The sequence below is a fragment of the Rhinoraja longicauda genome, chromosome 19 (genome assembly GCF_053455715.1).
Source record: "Rhinoraja longicauda isolate Sanriku21f chromosome 19, sRhiLon1.1, whole genome shotgun sequence".
Lineage (NCBI taxonomy): Eukaryota > Metazoa > Chordata > Chondrichthyes > Rajiformes > Arhynchobatidae > Rhinoraja > Rhinoraja longicauda.
Genome location: NC_135971.1, coordinates 37,989,436 through 38,011,292, shown reverse-complemented (window position 1 = coordinate 38,011,292; position 21,857 = coordinate 37,989,436). Strand labels below are relative to the sequence as shown.

Here is a 21,857-nt window from a genome sequence, read left to right as displayed (position 1 = left end):
TGAATGAATGAATACCAACTCTGTACAATCTCTCACCGTTTAACAAGACGCGCGGTTTCTCTGTTTCTATAGACACACAGCAGGGCTTTTGGGTCCACCGCGTTCCTGTTGGCCGTTCAGCGCCCCTCTACACCAGCGCAATTATCAGCAATTAAAGTGTTCATTTGGCTACTTTTAGAATGTGGGGGGAGTCTTTGCCTCCAACACCCAAGATTACAACACCCAATGTGGATCTGAGCACTTTTACACCTCTTATGCCTCACGTCTAAACTGATGCCCTCTGGTATTAGAGATCTCCGTTATGGGGTGAGATGTCTCACCAGCTATCAACGCCCATGTTATTCTGTACTTCACCAGCACCCCTTCATCCCCATCCCCCCCCCCGCCCCCCCCCATCTCCCAACTCCGGGGAAACCAAACCCGGCCTCTGCCAATGGTCCTCACTACAGAGATGTTCGATCCGGGCAACACGCTGGTGAATCTCCTCGGCAGACATAAGGGACTGGAGATTCTGGCATCTTGAGTGAAACGCGAAGCGCTGGAGGTACTGGCGGTTCAGGCAGCATCCTTGCAAACTTCTCCAGATCCTCTTTGCAAATCCACACTCTGCGAAGAGATGGGCAACCGTCTACCCTCTATAGCAGCCGTCCCGATGGCAGCGAGCGCTGGTATTGAGGTTCCGACGGTGCAGGGAGGGTCTGATTTGTATTTATTTTTAAATTTACAAATACTTTATTCGAAAACAAAAACAAACATACAAAGTGCAACTGGATAAAATCAAAAGCTGCCCGTATTGGCAGTTTACAAACTAACAATTATTCAATTATAATTCCGCCAACTTTGTCAATAATAGATTCGACCTCCAGCGGCGACCATCAACTGTGGTTTTATAAAACTGCCACAGGACTTCCCAACCCTGATAATCAAAGCCGCAACCGACGTAGGGAAACGGACCATGTAGGGAAACGGACCCGACGTTGTGTACGCGGAGGGGGTCCCGTGTGCGAGGGGGCGCGCTCCGTGTTCGTGAGTCGCGGGTGGGTGCTCGTGTACGGGCGCCGGATCCCGGATTGGCGAGGTTTCGTGTCTCGGGGAGACTGGAGGTTGTGGCCGGGCCGGGGCTCCCGGTACCCGACCCACCCTCGCCCCCGCCCCCGCCCGCCGCTCCCCGCTCCCGCACCCCGCTGCCGCCCCCACCCCAGCTCCCGTACGGGCTTCGCTTCCTTATCTCCGAGGGTGGTCCCTCATCATCATCATATCATATATATACAGCCGGAAACAGGCCCTCTGCCCTTTGGTGGCTGAGCGGCTCCATGTTGGGTGATGGGGACTTCGTGTCGGGGGGGGGGGGGGGGGGGGGGTGGGTGGGTCCCGTGTCCGGGGATGGTGGATGGGGGAGGGGTTCGTTTCTGGGGAGATTCCACGGGGGTCTGGTGTCTCCGGTTCAACTCTGACCCCACCCCCGCCCCTATCTTCATCTCCATCTGGCCCCGAGACTCAGACAGGGCGGCTCCTTGTCGGGGGGACGGGGGAGGTTGGGCTCCCCATTAGGGAGACGGGCGCTGTGGGTGAACGGGGTGGGAGCGCTTCCTGTGCGGGGTGAGCGGGAGTGGACTCCGTGTCAGGGGAGCCGGGGTTCGGTGTCGGAGAGGGGGGGCGGGTGTCCGGAGAGCTGAACTCGGTGGGAGAGAGACAGGCGGGATGTTGTGGTCCGTAGTGGTGGCGGTTCCTTGTCCGGGATGGGGGGGGGGGGGGGGGGGGGGGAGGTCCGTGTCTGCAGGAGAATGGACGCTGCGTCCGGGGGGCTGGCAACCCGGAGCTCGGCTCCAGTAGGGGTTGAGGGTGGTGGGGGTGGGAGCGAGGGGGTGTGGGGAGCGGAGGGGACGTGGTCTCCCTATCTGGGGGGCACCGTGTACCTGATGCGGCCCCATGTCCGGGTGTCGGGGTGTCCGTGTCGGGGGGTTCCCGGGTCCAGGGGAAGGTGGGTTGCGGGGTTTGGGTCGGGCCGTGGGGGTCCGAGGACGCCGTGTCCGGGGGACGGACAAGGAGGGGCAGTTCGTGCTCGGGGGCCGGGGGCCGTGTGACGCCAGGGCCGGGCGGATGGGAGAGCGGCCGTGATTAGCTTTTTATAACAAGAATAAAGACGCTTGGACAGGTACAGGGGTGGGATAGATTTAGAGGGATGTGGGCCAAAGGCGGGCAGGTGGGACTAGTGTAGATGGGGCATGTTAGGCGGTGTGGGCAAGTTGGGCCGAGGGGCCTGTTTCCACGCTGTGTGACTCGATGCCTCTCTAACAAGACACATAACATAACCCTGATGAGATGAGACAGGGAGACGCGTTGTGGGGGGCGGGGAGTGTACAGGGTGATGTGGGTCAGCTGGTGACTTGGGCAGGGCAGGGGTGGGGGAGTGAGTCCCGGTCAGTGCGAGTTGATGCAGTGTGAGGAACAGGAACGGACGGCCACACACGGTGAATGCAGGGGTCCCGGGGAGTATTGGGGAACGGGGAGATCTCGGGGTACTCCATGAAGCTGCAGCGCAGATCGACAAGACGGTCCTGTCCCTGTCCCTGACACACACGGTGAATGCAGGGGTCCCGGGGACTATTGGGGAGCGGGGAGATCTCGGGGTACTCCATGAAGCTGCAGCGCAGATCGACAAGACGGTCCTGTCCCTGACCCTGACACACACGGTGCTCATTCGCCCTCATCGGCCGCGGCGAGGGAACCAGGAGCCGGGAGACCGCTGTGAATGTGAGCGAATCACAGAGAGTGCTGGAGGAACTCCGCGGGTCAGGCAGCGTCTGTGGAGGGAATGGACCGGCGAGGTTCCGGGTGGGTTCAGTCTGAGGAAGGGAGGGGTGGGTGAAGCTGAGAGAACCTGCCCCAGGGTCAGAGGCGGGCAACTGATCAGGGGAGCAGAGAAGCGGCGGCGCCGTTAAACCAGTCCGCCGTTGCCGAGTTCGCAGAAGACGTCACCGGCACTTAGTGTAGATTAATGTAGTTTATTGTTATCACCTGTACCGAGGTACAGTGAAAAGATCTGTTGTGCCGCGCTGTCCAGTGAGCGGAAACACTGTCCGTGATTACAATCAAGCCGTCCACAGTGTACAGATACAGGAGACATGTATCATGTTAAATGCAGGATAAAGTGCGATTAAAGATGGTCCGAGGGTCTCCGATGAGGAAGATGGGAGGTTATGACGGCTAATTGGTGATAGGATGGTTCAGTTGCCTGATAACAGCTGTGATGAAACTGTGCCTGAATGTGGAGGGGCGCGTTTTCACACTTCTGTCCCTCTTGTCCGATGGGAGAGGGGAGAAGGGGGATTGGCCGCGCTGGTCCAGGACAAGTTGCTGGTGATGTTTACAGCTCAGTACTTGGACTTTACAAACTCCGGCACCGTCAATGTACACCGGGGTGTGTGGACCGCATCGCTTCCTGAAGTCGATCACTGTCTCCCAGACACGTTACAATCTCCCGCTCCGTTCTCCAGCGCCCCGGGTTCAGTTTAGTTTAGAGATACAGCGCGGAAACAGGCCCTTCGGCCCACCGAGTCCGCTCCGCCCAGCGATCCCCGCACACTAACACTATCCTACACACACTAGGGACAATTTACAATTTTACGAAGCCAATTAACCTGCAAACATGTGGCGATCCCGGAGAAAACCCACGAACGTCACGGGGAGAACGTACAAACTCCGTACAGACAACAGCCAGGATCAGGATCGAGCCCGGGTCTCCGGCGCTGCGAGGCAGCAACTCTACCGCTGCACCACCTTCCGCGCTCTCCCCGGTCACGGATGTCCCGGTACCTTCCCCACCCCCTCCCACCACTTGCCCGTGACCTCCCACTCCCACAATGCCCGTGACCCTATCTCAATGCCCGTGAACCCCCCCCCCCCCCTCCCCATCACCACCAAAAGCAGCCACGGACAGGCAGCTGGAGAACACACTGGGCTTTATTGAACATTTATGTCGCGACAGTGAAGCAGAACCTGCCCCCCCCCCAGCAAAGAATCACATTCCCTGATCACCCCCCCCCCCCCCCACAGTCCACAGTCCACAGTCCCCAACGCCAGGAACCCCTCCCTCCCACTCTCCCCCCCGACCGGCTCCGGGCCTCGGGTCAACCAGCGCTGCAACGCTCCAGCTGTGATTGCCACCAGATGTTGATCGGGACTGTTCCCCACTGAACCCCGTCATTGCATGAACATTATGGGAAGCAGCAGCCCCCCCCCCCCCCCCCCAGTGCAGTCAGTAAATGAGCAGCGACCCAGAGAGACAAGCGCAAAGTCCAAATCACCAAACCAGCTGTGCATGCGCTCATTGCTCACCCATCACCCCACGATTACAGTCCCCGCCCCCTCCCCCCCCAAAGCAGAAACCCCGCAAACTTGTCCCGCTCTCCACCGACGCTCCTGGACCGGCGGCGGGACACGGCGGCCCTGGGGGAGAGAGAGAGTTGGTTACAGAGCGACGCCAGCCCACCCGTGTAGCAGTAGTACCGACCCCCGCCCCCCACCGGGAATAAACACCCACACCCCTAGCACCACAGGACAGCACTGCACAACAACAGGCCCTTCGGCCCACACTGTCTGTGCCGACCGTGCCGCCAAGACCAACTATCTGCCCGCGCGTCACCCACCCCCCCTCCGCTCCCCGCATCTCCACGCGTCCATCCAAAAGCCTCTTCAATGCCACTGTCGTGTCTGTGTCGCCCCCACCCCCTCAATTATCAGCAATAAACCCACCCCCACCCCGGGAATAACAGCCCCCCCGGAAACACCCACCCCCTCAATTATCAGCAATAAACCCACCCCCACCCCGGGAATAACTGCCCCCCCCGGAAATACACACCCACTCCCCTTACGGGATATAATACCCCGCCCACACACACCGCTGGCATATCCCCCCCTCAACGGAACAAACCCCACCCCCCACACCGCTGGCATATCCCCCGCCCCGCACACAGACAAAAACACACCTTGGCATAGCCCCCCCACCACACACTTCATCCTCAACGACTTCTTCACCACCCGTGGATTGGACTTCTTACTTGCCACAGAAACCTGGCTTAACCCTGGTGAGCTTGCTCCACTCGTGGAACTCTGTCCTGATGACTGTAACTTCTTCACCTCGCCTAGGCTCTCCGGACGCGGTGGGGGCTTAGCCACTGTGTTTAAGAAACATTTCAACTGCCGCCTCCTGAACGCTGATCATTTCTCCAGTTTCGAGGTGCAACTAATTAAAGTAGGCCTAGCCTATCCCCTCTTAATTGTTCTTGTGTATCGCCCACCAAAAATGCATAAGGACTTCATCACCCAATTTGCTGATCTGATTTCTAACATTTTGCCCAAATTTGACCGGATCATGATTCTTGGTGACTTTAATATTCATGTTTGCTGTCCCACTAAGCCTCTTGTGAGTGAATTTATGCACCTGGTTGAGTCCTTCAATCTGACTCTTCACACCACGGGACCCACTCACAAGTTAGGCCATACTCTCGACCTAGTGTTATCGTCCGCATTCCCAATCAACAACATTGAAACTACTGAGGCCTGTCTATCGGACCACAGCGCTATCATTTTTGACGCATCTCTGCCTTTATCTCCCGCAAAATCTCATCTCCCTGTTCGCTACTCCCGCGACATAAATTCATTGACTGCCAGTAAATTCTCCGAGGCTCTCACAGCTGCCCCCAACATCTGTATTATTGAGGCCTCTCCCCCCCCATCTCAGCACTGAGGATCTCGCCTCTTTATTTAATATCACTTGCTCTTCCATCCTGGAGTTATTTCCAAAAACTCTCATAACTCCAAGGTCCTATTTAGCACAATTACCTCTGCCATATGTCCCGCCCCCAGTACCAGCTTAGTTGGGTCCCCTGCTCAGTGCGAAGAATTCGCTAAATTTTTCACCAACAAAGTTGAGAACATTAGAATGAACATTTCCCCTCCCACCCGTGACCTAGCTGTCTCACTAGTCTGTTCATCTAAATTGGACTGCTTCCAACCCGTCACTCTATCCTCCCTTGCAAAGCTTGTCTCCGCTATGAAACCTGCAACCTGCCCCCTTGATCCTGCCCCCACTGCCCTTCTGAAGGATGTCATTGCAATAGCCGGTCCCAGCATCCTCTCTATTATCAACAGTTCTCTGGCCACTGGCACTGTTCCAACCTGTTTCAAGCACGCGGTGGTCCAGCCCCTACTGAAAAAACCTAACCAAGACCCCTAGCAACTACAGACCCATTTCCAAACTGCCATTCCTGTCAAAAGTCCTTGAAAAGGCAATTCTAAACCAATTAGTGCCCTACCTGCACCAAAACACCATCCTGGAAAGTTTCCAGTCAGGTTTCAGAGCCCACCACAGCACAGAGTCTGCCTTGTTGAAGGTACACAACGACCTGCTTCTCGCCATCGACACCGGCGACTGTGCAATCCTGCTCCTTCTCGACCTCAGCGCAGCGTTCGATACAGTGGACCACACCATCCTTATTGACCGTCTCCGGTACGCGGTTGGCATTGATGGCACTGCCCTGAGCTGGTTCACTTCGTACCTCAAAGATAGGAGTTTCGCCATCAACATAGGCTGTTATTCCTCTGCTCCAGCTAGCCTCTCATGCGGAGTTCCACAAGGCTCCATCCTAGGCCCCATTCTCTTTTCTCTATACATGCTCCCCCTTGGCCAAATCATTCAAAGGCACGGCATTTCTTTCCACTGCTATGCCGATGACACTCAGCTTTACCTCCCCCTGAAACCCAACAACCAGTCAAATTTAAACAGCCTCTTACACTGCCTTGAGGACATAAAATGTTGGATGGCACAGAACTTCCTCCAATTAAATGAGAGCAAGTCTGAGGTCATCCTATTTGGCCCCCCCGACTCCATCAAATCGATAACAGGCAGTCTTGGAAGCCTATCCTGCCTAGTCAAACCGCATGTCAAAAACCTCGGCATGATATTTGACCCTGCATTAAAATTTGATAAGCAAGTCAACGCTGTGGTAAAAGCCAGCTTCTTCCAACTTCGTACCATAGCTAAAATCAAGCCTTTCCTCCAATTCGACGACACAGATCAGTCGAATTCACGCTTTCATTTCCTCCCGCCTAGACTACTGCAACTCCCTATACACTGGGATCAGCCAATCTTCCCTGTCCCGCCTGAAACTGGTCCAAAACGCCGCAGCGAGACTCCTGACGGGTACCCGTAAAAGGGACCACATCACCCTGATTCTGGCCTCTCTCCACTGGCTCCCTGTACGGTACAAAATCAACTTCAAGCTCCTCCTATTCACGTATAAAGCCCTAAATGGACATCCCCCCTCCTACATCAAAAATCTTCTAACCCACCTCTCTAACTCCAGGTCCCTCAGGTCGGCTGACTTGGGGCTACTCACCATCCCGCGGTGTAGGCTTAAGCTCAGGGGTGACCGCGCTTTTGCGGTTGCAGCTCCTAGACTGTGGAACAGCATCCCTCTCCCCATCAGAACTGCCCCCTCCATTGACTCCTTTATGTCCAGGCTCAAAACCTATTTCTACTCCCAAGCGTTTGAGGCTCATTGAGGAGGCGCTGTGAACTGTTCTGTATGTGCTGTTAGGTTTTTGCGTGCTACTGTATGTTTCATTTTTTCCTTAGTAGCTAATCAGATGTACAGCACTTTGGTCAATGTGGGTTGTTTTTAAATGTACTATTTTAGTTTAGTTTAGTTCAATCTCGACTACAGGTGCTGTCTGTGCGGAGTTTGTACGTTCTCCTCGTGAACTAAGTGGATTTTCTCCGGGGCGGTTTCCTCCCACACTCCACAAACGTACACGTTTGTAGGTTAATTGGTTTGGTATAAATGTAAATTGTCCCCAGTGTGTGTAGGATCGTGTTAGTGTGCGGGGAACGGTGGTCGGTGCGGACTTGCTACATCGAAGGGCCTGTTTCCGCACTCTAAACTAAACTAAACTAAACTCAACCTAAGACCATTGGTTCAAGGCCAGGGATAAGAGGCGAGAGGGGATGAGGTTCTTGAACCAACCTACACAACCCAGACATTATCTCAGTAATGAACGTATTCAGCCATGTCTTCGCTACCAGGCGATTGGTTTATTTTTCAAGTTATGTTTTTGATCTTATTCTTTTTTCTTTCAGAAATATTATATGTAATTAGTGTAGAATCTGATTTGGTGTGTTGTTTTTGTCGATGTGTATGTGAACAAGGTTTTATTGTACCTCAATCTCCCTCTTCAACACCGCTCCTCCTGTCCCAGCCTGTCCTCTGTCCCCTCTCCCCTTCCCATCACTATCCTCCCCCCTCCCCCTCTCCCTCTCCCCGTTCCCTGTTCCCTCCTCTCTCCCCTCTATCCCCCTCTCTCCTCGCCTCCCCCTGTCCCCAACCTCTCTCCCCTCCCCTTCTCCCTCCCCCACTCTCCCACTCCTCCCTCCCCCCTGCCCCATCCCCCTCTCCCCGTCCCCAACCCCCTCCCCTTCTCTCCTCCCACATGCCCCCTCCCAGTCTCCCTTCCCCAACCCACTCTCCCTCCCGCTCTCCCATCCCCTCTCCCTCTCCCCATCCCCTCCCCTTTCCCCAGCACCCCCCTCTCCCTCCGCCTCTCCACTCCCCTCCACTCTCCCCTCCCCTCGCCCCCTCTCTCTCTCCCACTCGCCCTCTCCTCTCCCTACCCCACCTCTCCCATCCCCCTATCCCCTCCCCCTCTCCCCATTACCCTCCCCCTCTCCCCTCCCCTCTCCCCATTCCCCTCTCCCCATTCCCCTCCCCCCTCTCCCCTCCACCTCCCCCTCTCCCCTCCCCACTCCCCCTCCCCCCTTTCCTCCCGTCCCCCTCTCCTCTCCCACCAGCTCCCCTCTCCCACCCCCCTCTCCCCTCCCCTCCCCCTCTCCCCTCCACTCACCCTCCCCCTCTCCCCCTCTCCTCTCCCACCCTCCCCTCCCCCTCTCCCCTCCACTCACCCTCCCCCTCTCCCCCTCTCCTCTACCACCCCCCTCTCCTCTCCTCTCCCCCTCTCCCATCCCCCTCGCTCCTCTCCCCTCTCCCTCTTCATCCCCCTCCCCCTCTCCTCTCCCTTCCCCCTCTCCCCTCCCCCTCTCCTTCCTCCTCTCCCTCCCCCCTCCCCTTCTCCCCTACCCCTCTCCCCTTCCCTCCCTCCCTCCCCCCTCCTCCTCTCCATCCCCCTCTCCCATCCTCCTCCCCCTCTCCCGCTCACCCCCTCCCCTCTCCCCTCCCCCTCTACCCTCCCCCTCCCCTCCTCCTCTCCCCTTCCCTCTCCCCTCCTCTCCCCCTCCCGCTGCACCCCCTTCTCCCTACGCCTCTCCCCATCCCCCTCTCCCCTCCCCTCCCTTCCCCCTCTCCCCTCCCTGCCCCTCTCCCCTCCCGCTATCATCCCCCTCCCCCTCTCCCTTACCTCTCTCCCCTCCCCCTCTCCTCTCCCCTCTCCCTCTCCCCTCCCCCCCCCCCCCCCCCCCACGATGTCTGGGGATTTCCAAGCTACAGCGGGGCGCGGCTGCCAGCCGAGGCGCGGCCAATGGGAGCAGAGCGCGTCTGTGAGTCATCAGTTGCTGGGTAGAGCGAGGCTGCACAGGTTGCGTTTCTGTCTCTGGATCAAAGATACTAGAGGAGCCGGATGGACCACCGCGTTAAAATCGCCAATGGTGAAGTGTGGTCCGCAAAGGAGCCATTTTAGTCGGCAAAACACGCCGTTCTTCCGCCTCTCGCGGTGTAATCAGTGTTTAGGGGGAGCAATATGTGTGATGATACCATTAAAATGCGGAATATATCTCATCTCTCAATTCACATATTTTTGTTATTTTTCTTTTTAAATGTTTCTGCCAACTAAAATGGCGCCATGACGTCCCACTCTCCCCTCCCCCTTCACCCTCTCCACTCCCCCTCTTCCCTCCCCCTCTCCCCTCCCCCTCTCCGCCCTTCATCGTCCCTCCATTCTCGCACCACCATACCTGTCCCAGCCTGTCCACGCCCCTCCCCTTTCCCACCACCCCACATCTGCCTCTCATCCTACTCACCCCCCCCCCCCCCCCACCTATCACTGTCCCCTAACTTTCTCCCTGTATCCCCCTCCCCTCCACTCCCGGCCATCCCACTCCCCCCCTTGGCCACTTTAGTTTGGATTATTATCCATGGTTTGGATTATTATGCATTGGTTGATTTCCAAGCTGCAGCGGGGCGCGGCTGGCTGCCAGCCGTGTCGCGGCCAATGGGAGCAGAGCGCGGCTGTGAGTCACCAGTTGCTGGGTAGAGCGAGGCTGCACAGGTTGTGTTTCTGTCTCTGAATCACCCGCCGCCCAAAGGCCGCGCGCACCCCTAATATTCAGCCACCGTCAGAGAGTGATACAGTGTGGAAACAGGCCCTTCGGCCCAACTCGCCCATCGGCCAGCAATGTCCCAGCTAGACTAGCCCCACTTGCCTGGGCTTGGTCCATGTCCCTGAACACCTGTCCTGTCCATGTACCTGTCTGACTGTTTCTTAAACGATGGGAGAGTCGCTGCCTCAACTCCCCCCCTCTGGCAGCTTGTTCCATTCACCCACCACCCTTTTGTGTGAAAAAGTTACCCCTCGTATTTCTAATAAATCTTTTCCCCTTCACCTTGAAAATATGTCCTCTGGTCCTCGATTCCCCTACTCTGGGCAAGAGACTCTGTGCATCTACCCGATCTATTCTTCTCATGATTATGTACACATATATATCTTCTCCCCTCATCCTCCTGCGCTCCTTGGAATAGAGACCCATCCTACTCAACCTCTCCCTGTAACTCACACCCTCTAGTCCAGGCAATATTCTTGTAAATCTTTTCTGAACCCTTGCAAGCTTGACAATATATTTCCTACAAACATGGTGCCCAGAACTCGAAATTATCTCTAAACTAAACTGAACACAATATTCTAAATGCGGTCTCTCCAACGTCTTATTCAACTGTAACACGACCTCTCAACATCTCTACTCAATACTCCAACTGATGAAGGCCAAAAGCCTTTTTGACCACCTAATTTACCTGCGACTCCACCTTTAGGGAACCATTCACCTGCACCCTCTGCTCTACAACACTATCCAGAGACCCACCGTTAACAATGTCCTGCCCTCGTTCCACGTCACAAAATGCACCGCCTCACACTTGGACTGAATGTAGGAGATGGACACAAAAGGGCCGCCACGTATCGAGGACCCACGGGAACCCAGCAGGAGGGCCGGTGGGCAGAGGGAGTGCACGGCCTCGACGGGGGAGTGGGCCGCTGGAGGCCCTGCAGCTGCCTGGGGCTCTGTTGCACCTGGCGCCGGGGGAAGAGGCCGAGCACGTGGACCAGACGCGGTGGAGCAGCGGTGGAGGACACCACGGCCACGCTTGGCCAGGCCGACCCTGCAAGGCCGCCAGGACAACAGGCCCTCACGGTCAGATCAACATCCCAGCACTCACAACAACTGGCACTTCAACATGGCGCCACACTGGCAACGTTGTATTCTGTCTCACTGTGCCGCTGCTGTCCACCAGTACTGTATCTGCAATGCTCATCTAATATGTATCTCAGTGCTCATGTACAGTGATAATTGTTCTCAACTGTATCCAATAATGAATGCCCCTGTACCTCGGTACAGGTGACAAATAAAGTACCAGACCATGCCACACCTGTGCCAGTGCACTGTTCAGAAGGAGTGTCCGGGCCAGTGCACTGGACAGAGGGGGTGTCAGTGGACAGGAGTGTGACCAGTGACCCGTGGTCATCGCTGTGAATGTGGGAGCATCGTGGGGCTGAACTGGTCAGTCTGTTTGGGGTAAGACACGGGAGAGAGAGACTGCTCACCTCTCCTCGCGGAATAAAGACTGACTCTCTCAAGAGCAGGGCAGGGAAAGGTGCTGTGATCTCAAAGGACCTGCTGCCTCTCTGCCCCATCTCCATCACATGTCCAGGGTGGGGAGCATGGCCTGTTGCACGCTTACCTTCATGGTGTAACAGTACAAGACCGCACGGTCCCATAGCGGTGGAGCTGCTGCCTCACTGGACCCGAGACCCCTGTTCGATCCTGACCGCGGGACTGTCTGTGTCAGAGTTTGAACGTTCTCCCTGTCACCACATGGTTTTTCTCCTGGTGTTCCTGTTTCCTCCCAACTCCAAAGACGTGCAAGTTTGTAGATTACTGGCCTTCGGAAAGTTGCAAAATTGTCGCCAGTGTGTGTTGGTGATTGTTGTTCGTCACGGCCTTGGTGGGACAAAAGGCCTGTTTCCGCGTTGTATCTCTAAAGCAAAGGAGTTGTTAAGACAGCACTTGGGAATATTATTTGCAGTTCTAGTCACCCAGGTATAGAAAGATGTCATTACGTTCGAAAGGTCATAAGGTCATAAGGGCGGCACGGTGGCGCAGCGGTAGAGTTGCTGCCTTACAGCGAATGCAGCGCCGGAGACTCAGGTTTGATCCAGACGACGGGTGCCGTCTGTGCGGAGTTTGTACGTTCTCCCCGTGACCTGCGTGGGTTTTCTCCGAGATCTTCGGTTTCCTCCCACACTCCAAAGACGTACAGTTTTGTAGGTTAATTGGCTGGGCAAATGTAAAAATCAAATTGTTGCCTAGTAGTGTTAACGTGCGGGGATCGCTACCGCTGTATCTCTAAATCTAAATCTAAATCTAAAATCTAAAAAAAAATCTAAAATCTATATTTAAAAAAGTGATAGGAGTAGAATTAGACCATTCGCACAATCAAATCTACACCTCCATTCAATCGTGTCTGATCTATCTCTCCCTCCCAAGCCCATTCTCTTGCCTTCTCCCCATAACCTCAGACACCTCTACTAATCAACAATCTATCTATCTGCCATCAATACATCCACTGATGGCCTCCACACCGTCTGCGCCAAATAATTCCACTGATTCACCACCCTCTGACGAAAGAAACTTCTCCTCATCTCCTTCCTAAAAGAACGTGCTTTAATTCTGAGGCAATGAGCTCTAGTCCTAGGCATTCCTACCAGTAGAAACATCCTCCCCACATCCACTCTATCCAAGCCTTTCACTATTCTGTGTGTTTCAATGAGGTCCCCCCTCATTCTTCTAAACTCCAGTGAGTACAGGCCCAGTGCCGACAAACGCTCACCATAGGTTCACCCACTCATTCCTGGGATCATTCTCGTAAACTTCCTCTGGATCCTCTCCAGAGCCAGCACATCCTTCCTCAGATATGCTGACAAAATTGCTCACAATTCCAAATGCGGCCTTGCCAGCGCCTATTAGAGCCGCAGCATTACATCCCAGTTTTTGTCTACAAGCCCTTTTGAAATAAATGCCAGCATTGAGTTTGCTTTCTTTGCTACCGAAAGGGTGCAGAAGAGGTTCACTGTGATGCTGCTGCCTGGGCTTGTGGGTTTGAGTTGTGGGCAGAGCTTGGGCAGGCTGGCAATCTTTCCTTTGGCGCATTGGATACTGAGGGGTGATCTTACTGAGGTGTACAGATAGACAATAGACAATAGGTGCAGGAGTAGGCCATTCAGCCCTTCGAGCCAGCACCGCCATTCAATGCGATCATGGCTGATCACTCTCAATCAGTACCCCGTTCCTGCCTTCTCCCCATACCCCCTCACTCCGCTATCCTTAAGAGCTCTATCCAGCTCTCTCTTGAAAGCATCCAACGAACTGGCCTCCACTGCCTTCTGAGGCAGAGAATTCCACACCTTCACCACCCTCTGACTGAAAAAGTTCTTCCTCATCTCCGTTCTAAATGGCCTACCCCTTATTCTTAAACTGTGGCCCCTTGTTCTGGACTCCCCCAACATTGGGAACATGTTATCTGCCTCTAATGTGTCCAATCCCCTAATTATCTTATATGTTTCAATAAGATCCCCCCTCATCCTTCTAAATTCCAGTGTATACAAGCCCAATCGCTCCAGCCTTTCAACATACGACAGTCCCGCCATTCCGGGAATTAACCTAGTGAACCTACGCTGCACGCCTTCCATAGCAAGAATATCCTTCCTCAAATTTGGAGACCAAAACTGCACACAGTACTCCAGGTGCGGTCTCACCAGGGCCCGGTACAACTGTAGAAGGACCTCTTTGCTCCTATACTCAACTCCTCTTGTTACGAAGGCCAACATTCCATTGGCTTTCTTCACTGCCTGCTGTACCTGCATGCTTCCTTTCATTGACTGATGCACTAGGACACCCAGATCTCGTTGAACTCCCCCTCCTCCTAACTTGACAACATTCAGATAATAATCTGCCTTTCTATTCTTACTTCCAAAGTGAATAACCTCACACTTATCTACATTAAACTGCATCTGCCATGTATCCGCCCACTCACACAACCTGTCCAAGTCACCCTGCAGCCTTATTGCATCTTCCTCACAATTTCACACTACCCCCCAACTTAGTATCATCTGCAAATTTGCTAATGGTACTTTTAATCCCTTCGTCTAAGTCATTAATGCATATCGTAAATAGCTGGGGTCCCAGCACCGAACCTTGCGGTACCCCACTGGTCACTGCCTGCCATTCCGAAAGGGACCCATTTATCCCCACTCTTTGCTTTCTGTCTGTCAACCAATTTTCTATCCATGTCAGTACCCTACCCCCAATACCATGTGCCCTAATTTTGCCCACTAATCTCCTATGTGGGACCTTGTCGAAGGCTTTCTGAAAGTCGAGGTACACCACATCCACTGACTCTCCCCTGTCAATTTTCCTAGTTACATCCTCAAAAAATTCCAGTAGATTTGTCAAGCATGATTTCCCCTTCGTAAATCCATGCTGACTCGGAATGATCTTGTTACTGCTATCCAAATGCTCAGCAATTTCGTCTTTTATAATTGACTCCAGCATCTTCCCCACCACTGATGTCAGACTAACTGGTCTATAATTACCCGTTTTCTCTCTCCCTCCTTTCTTAAAAAGTGGGATAACATTTGCTATCCTCCAATCCACAGGAACTGATCCTGAATCTATAGAACATTGAAAAATGATCTCCAATGCTTCCACTATTTCTAGAGCCACCTCCTTAAGTACCCTGGGATGCAGACCATCAGGCCCTGGGGATTTATCAGCCTTCAGTCCCATCAGTCTACCCAAAACCATTTCCTGCCTAATGTGGATTTCCTTCAGTTCCTCCATCACCCTAGGTTCTCCGGCCCCTAGAACATTTGGGAGATTGTGTGTATCTTCCTCAGTGAAGACAGATCCAAAGTAACGGTTTAACTCGTCTGCCATTTCTTTGTTCCCCATAATAAATTCCCCTGCTTCTGTCTTCAAGGGACCCACATTTGCCTTGACTATTTTTTTTTTTTTTTTAATTTTTAATTTTCATGGGGGTTTGGATAAAGACAACACTCCCAAGGTACAGGATTCTAAAACTAGAAGACATCGGTTTTAAGTGACAGGGGAGAGATTTAAAAGAGGCCTCAGGGGCAACTTTCACCCAGAATGTAGTCCGTATGGAATGAGTTGCCAGATTTTCAAAGCCATTCGGGCAGATATATGGACAAGTAATATATCGTGGGATATGGACCAAATGGGACAAGTCCAGTATATCATGAACAAGGTGGGCCAAAGCGCCTGTTTCCTGTTTTTGCACCTTTGTAACTCTGTGAGAGATCCTGAGCTAGGTATCAGGCCCCTCCTTTACGAAGATGTCCTAGCTTGTCCTAGTTTGGTTTTATGTAGTTTGGAGATACAGCGTAGAAACAGGGAGTTCGGCCCACTGAGTCCGCACCCACCAATCCCTGCACATTAACGCTAGGATCAACATACATTTATACCAAGCAAATTGGCATGTACGTCTTTGGAGTGTGGGGGGAAACCGAAGATCTTTGAGAAAGCCCATGCGGTCATGGGAAGAACATGCAAACTCCGTACAGACAGCGACCGTAGTCAGGATCGAACCCGGATTACCGACGTTGTAAGTGCTGGAAGGCAGCGACTGTACCGCTGCTCCACTGTCCGTCTTGAGCAGGCCCCACACCTGCCCCAGCCTGTCTACCACTACCCCCCTCACCCCCTCCCCTCTCCCACCATCCCACACCTGCCGCACCCTGTCTACCACTACCCCCCCTCACCCCCTCCCCTCTCCCACCATCCCACACCTGCCGCACCCTGTCTACCACTATTCCCCTCACCGCCCTTCCCCTCTCCCCGCATCCCACATTTGCCTCTCATTCTACTGCCCCCCCCCCCCTTGTTCCCTGTTCACTGTTCCCAACCTTGCCCCCTGTAACCCGCCCCCCGCTCCACTCCCTGCAATCCCACCCCCTGCCACTTTAGTTCGGTTTATTATCGTCACGGGCACTGGGGTACAGTGAATAGCTTTTGTTTGTCTGCTATCCAGTCAATGAAATGACTGCACTGTACATGAATATGTACATCAGTCTGAGGAAGGGTCTCGACCCGAGACGTCACCCATTCCTTCTCCCCTGAGATGCTGCCTGACCCGCTGAGTTACTCCAGCATTTTGTGAATAAATACATGAATATAATCGATCGGTGCAAAGTGCACAGATACAGGATAAATGTTACAGCTGGTACAAAATCCACCCCCGTTCCCCCATTACCCACTCCTCTGTTCCCCATCACCTACTCCCTCCCTCTTTGCCCCTTCCACCCCAACCCTTGTCCCCTGTCTCCATTCCCCCCTTGTCTCCTCTCCCACTCTTGTCCCCCTCCCTCTACCCTAGTCTCGTCTATCCCTCCTCCCTCTCCCCTCCGCTTCCCCTCCCTACATTCCTCTGCCTCCTTCTCTCACCCCCTCGCCCCTCTTCCCCCTCTCCATCACCCTTCCCATCACTTCCTTCCACCTTTCCCTCTTCCCTCCCCCTCCCCCTCACACTCTTTCCCTCCCCTCCCCCTCTCCCCCTCTGCCTCCCTCCCCCGTTCTCACTTCCCCAACCATCTGCCCCCTCCCCTCTCCCTCTCCCCATCCCTTCCCCTCTTCCCCCTCTCCCTCCTCCCCTCCCCTCCCCCTCGCACTCTACCCTTTTCCGTTCCCTTCCCCCTCTCCCCTCCCCATTCCCTCCCCTTCACCCCCTCTCCAATCCTCCTCCCTCCCCCCTCACCTCCCCCTCTCCCCCTCCCTTCTGTTCTCCCCTCCCCCACTCCATCTCCATGCCCTTCCCTCCCCCTCCCTCTCTCTACTCCCCCTCCCCTTCCCCTCCCACTCTACTCTCCACCTCAGACCCACCTCCTCGCCCTCCCTCTCCACTCCCCCCCCCCCCCCGCCTCTCCTCTCTTCCCTCACCCCTCCTCCCTCTCTAACCGCCCCTGCCCTTCTCTCCTCCCCCTCTCCCCTCTACCTTTCCCACCCCCCTCTCCTCTCCCGCTCTCCCCTCTCCCCTCCCACTCTCCCCTACCCCTCCCCCTCTCCCCTCTCCTACCCTCTCCCCTCCCGTCTCCACTCACCCCTCCCCTCCCGCTCTATCCCCTCACCCACTCCCCTCCCCATCCCCCTCTCCCCTCCCCCTCCACCTCTCTCTCCTCTCCCCTCCCCTCCCCTCTCCCCCTCCCCTCTCTCCCTCCCCCTCTCCACTCCCCCCTCCCCCTCTCACATCCCCCTACACCCTCCCCCTTTCCCTATCACTTCCCCCTCCCCCCCTCCCCTCCCCCTCTCCCCTCCCCCTCCCCCCCCCCCCCCCCACGCTGTCTGTGGATTTCCAAGCTGCAGCGGGGCGCGGCTGCCAGCCGTGGCGCGGCCAATGGGAGCAGAGCGCGTCTGTGAGTCATCAGTTGCTGGGTAGAGCGAGGCTGCACAGGTTGCGTTTCTGTCTCTGGATCAAAGATACTAGAGGAGCCGGATGGACCACAGTGTTAAAATCGCCAATGCTGAAGTGTGGTCCGCAAAGGAGACATTCTAGTCGGCAACACACGCCGTTGTTCCGCCTCTCGCGGTGTAATCAGTGTTTTGGGGGAACAATATGTGTGATGAAACCATTAAAATGCAGAATATATCTCATCTCGCAATTCACAGATGTTTGTTATTTTTCTTTAAAAATGTTTCTGCCAACTAAAATGGCGCCATGACGTCCCTCCCTCCCCTCCCCCTCTTCCCTCCCCCCTCCCCCCCTCCCCCTCCCCCTCCCCCCCTTCATCGTCCCTCCCTTCTCGCACCACCATACCTGTCCCAGCCTGTCCACGCCCCTCCCCTTTCCCACCACCACCGCCTCTCATTCTACTCCCCCTCCCCCACACACCTATCACTGTCCCCTAACTTTCTCCGTGTATCCCCCTCCCCTCCACTCCCGGCCATCCCACTCCCCCCTTGGCCACTTTAGTTTGGATTATTTTCGTCAATGGGTACTGAGCTACAGTGAATAGCTTTTGTTTGTCCGCTATCCAGTCAACGATAATACAACACTGTACATGAATATAATCAATTGGTGCACAGATACAGATTAAAGGTTACAGCTGGTACAGAATTCCTCCCCCCCCCCTTTGCCCTGCCCTCTCCTCTCTCGCTCTCCCTCTCCACCTCCCCCTCTCCCCTCCCTTCCCCCTCCCCTCTCTCCCCACCCCTCCCCTTCTCCCATACCCTCTCCCTCCCCCTCTCCCCCTCCCCTCACCTCCCATTCACTCCGCTCCCCCCTCTCATAGAAACATAGAAAATAGGTGCAGGAGTAGGCCATTCGGCCCTTCGAGCCTGCACTGCCATTCAATATGATCATGGCTGATCATCCAGCTCAGTAGCCTGTACCTGCCTTCTCTCCATACCCCCTGATCCCTTTAGCAAAAAGGGCCACATCTAACTCCCTCTTAAATATAGCCAATGAACTGGCCTCAACTACCTTCTGTGGCAGAGAATTCCACAGACTCACCACTCTCTGTTTGAAGAAATGTTTTCTCATCTCGGTCCTAAAAGACTTCCCCCTTATCCTTAAGCTGTGACCCCTGGTTCTGGACTCCCCCAACATCGGGAACAATCTTCCCACATCTAGCCTCTCCAACCCCTTAAGAATTTTATATGTTTCTATAAGATCCCCCCTCAGTCTTCTAAATTCCAGCGAGTACAAGCCCAGTCTATCCAGTCTTTCCTCATATGTAAGTCCCGCCATCCCAGGGATTAATCTGGTGAACCTTCTCTGTACTCCCTCTAAGGCAAGAACATCTTTCCTCAGGTTAGGAGACCAAAACTGCACACAATACTCCAGGTGCGGTCTCACCAAGGCCCTGTACAACTGCAGCAGAACCTCCCTGCTCCTAAACTCAAATCCTCTTGCTATGAATGCCAACATACCATTCGCTTTCTTCACTGCCTGCTGCACCTGCATGCTTGCTTTCAATGACTGGTGCACCATGACACCCAGGTCACGTTGCATCTCCCCTTCTCCCAATCGGTCACCATTCAGGTAATACTCTGCTTTCCTGTTCTTGCCGCCAAAGTGGATAACCTCACATTTATCCACATTATATTGCATCTGCCATGCATTTGCCCACTCGCCTAATCTATCCAAGTCACTCTGCAGCCTCCTAGCATCCTCCTCGCAGCTAACACTGCCACCCAGCTTCGTGTCGTCCGCAAACTTAGAGATGTTGCATTCAATTCCCTCGCCCAAATCATTAATATCCACTGTAAATAACTGGGGTCCCAGCATTGAGCCTTGCGGTACCCCACTAGTCACTGCCTGCCATTCCGAAAAGGACCCGTTTATTCCTACTCTTTGCTTCCTGTCCGCCAACCAATTTTCTATCCACCTCAAAACTGAACCCTCAATACCGTGTGCTTTAAGTTTGTACACCAATCTCCTATGTGGGACCTTGTCGAAGGCCTTCTGAAAGTCCAGATATAACACATCGACTGGTTCTCCCTTATCCACTCTACGAGTTACATCCTCGAAAAATTCTATAAGATTCGTCAGACATGATTTGGCTTTGGTAAATCCATGCTGACTTTGTCCGATGATTTCACCACTTTCCAAATGTGATGCTATCACATCTTTAATAACTGACTCTAGCATTTTCCCCACTACCGATGTTAGGCAAACTGGTCTATAATTCCCCGTTTTCTCTCTCCCTCCCTTTTTAAAAAGTGGGGTTACATTAGCTACCCTCCAGTCCTCAGGAACTACTCCAGAATCTAAAGAGTTTTGAAAAATTATCACTAATGCATCCACTATTTCTGAGGCTACTTCCTTAAGCACTCTGGGATGCAGCCTATCTGGCCCTGGGGATTTATCGGCCTTTAATCCATTTAATTTACCTAACACCAGTTCCCGACTAACCTGGATTTCCCTCAGTTCCTCCATCTCATTAGACCACCGGTCCCCCGCTATTTCCGGCAGACGGTTTATGTCTTCCTTGGTGAAGACAGAACCAAAGTATTTGTTCAATTGGTCTGCCATCTCCTTATTCCCTATGATCAATTCACCTGTTTCCGACTACATTTGCATTAACTAATCTTTTTCTCTTGACACATCTATAAAAGCTTTTGCAGTCTGTTTTTACGTTCGTTGCCAGTTTTCCCTCATAATCTATTTTCCCTTTCCTAATTAAGCCCTTTGTCCTCCTCTGCTGGACTCTGAATTTCTCCCAGTCCTCTGGTATGCTACTTTTTCTGGCTAATCTGTATGCTTCATCTTTTGTTTTAATACTATCCTTGGTTTCCCTTGTTAGCCATGGATGCACTACCTTTCCTGGTTTGTTCTTTTGCCAAACTGGGATGAACATTTGTTGTAGTTCATCCATGCGACCTTTAAATGCCTTCCATTGCATGTCCACCGTCAACCCTTTCAGCATCAATCGCCAGTCTATCTTGGACAATTCACGCCTCATAACCTCAAAGTTACCTTTCTTTAAGTTCAGAACACTTGTTTCTGTATCGACATTGTCACTCTCCATCCTAATGAAGAACTCTACCATATTATGATCACTCTTGCCCAAGGGGCCTCGCACAACAAGACTGCTAACTAACCCTTCCTCATTACTCAATACCCAGTCTAGAATGGCCTGTTCTCTCGTTGGTTCCTCGACATGTTGGTTTAGAAAACCATCTCTCAAACATTACAAGAAATCCTCTTCCTCAGCACCCCTGCCAGTTTGGTTCACCCAATCTATATGTAGGTTGAAGTCACCCATTATAACTGCTGCACCTTTAATGCATGCATTTCTAATTTCCTGCTTGATGCCATCCCCAACCTCCCTACTGCTGTTAGGTGGCCTGTACACAACTCCCACTAGCGTTTTCTGCCCCTTAGTGTTTCGTAGCTCTACCCATATCGATTCCACTTCCTCCAAGCTAATGTCCTTCCTTTCCACTGCTTTAATCTCCTCTCTAACCAGTAACGCTACCCCACCTCCTTTTCCTTTCTGTCTATCCCGCCTGAATATAGAATATCCCTGGATGTTGAGCTCCCAGCTTTGGTCACCCTGGAGCCATGTCTCCGTAATCCCAACTATATCATAATCATTAATAACTATCTCCACATTTAATTCATCCACCTTATTACGTATACTCCTTGCATTGAGACACAAAGCCTTCAGGCTTGTTTTTACAACTCTCTTACCCCTTGTACGATTATGTTGAAAAGTGGCCCTTTTCGATTTTTGCCCTGGATTTGTCTGCCTGCCACTTTTACTTTTCACCTTGCTACCTGTTGCTTCTACCCTCATTTTACATCCCTCTGTCTCTCTGCTCCAGCTCCCATCCCCCTGCCACATTAGTTTAAATCCTCCCCGACAGCACTAGCAAACACTCCCCCTAGGACATTGGTTCCATTGCAGCTCAGGTGCAGACCGTCCTGTTTGTACTGGTCCCACCTCTCCCAGAACTGGTTCCAATGTCCTAAAAATTTGAATCCCTCCCCCTTGCACCATTTTTCAAGCCACGTATTCATATGAAATATCCTCCTATTCCTACTCTGACTAGCACGTGG

General features: G+C 53.5%; 1 long non-coding RNA gene across 1 annotated transcript in view; it reads right to left on the bottom strand.

Annotated features, from left to right (window-relative positions):
- Positions 1-4,253: 4,253 nt before the first annotated feature.
- Positions 4,254-21,857, bottom strand: part of LOC144602785 (uncharacterized) — a 28,945-nt gene continuing 11,341 nt past the window's right edge. The window contains exons 2-3 of the long non-coding RNA XR_013548505.1: positions 11,961-12,257; positions 4,254-4,449 (exon numbers count right to left, since the gene is read on the bottom strand). This is a non-coding gene — a long non-coding RNA (uncharacterized LOC144602785). The remainder of the gene's footprint in view (positions 4,450-11,960; positions 12,258-21,857) is intronic.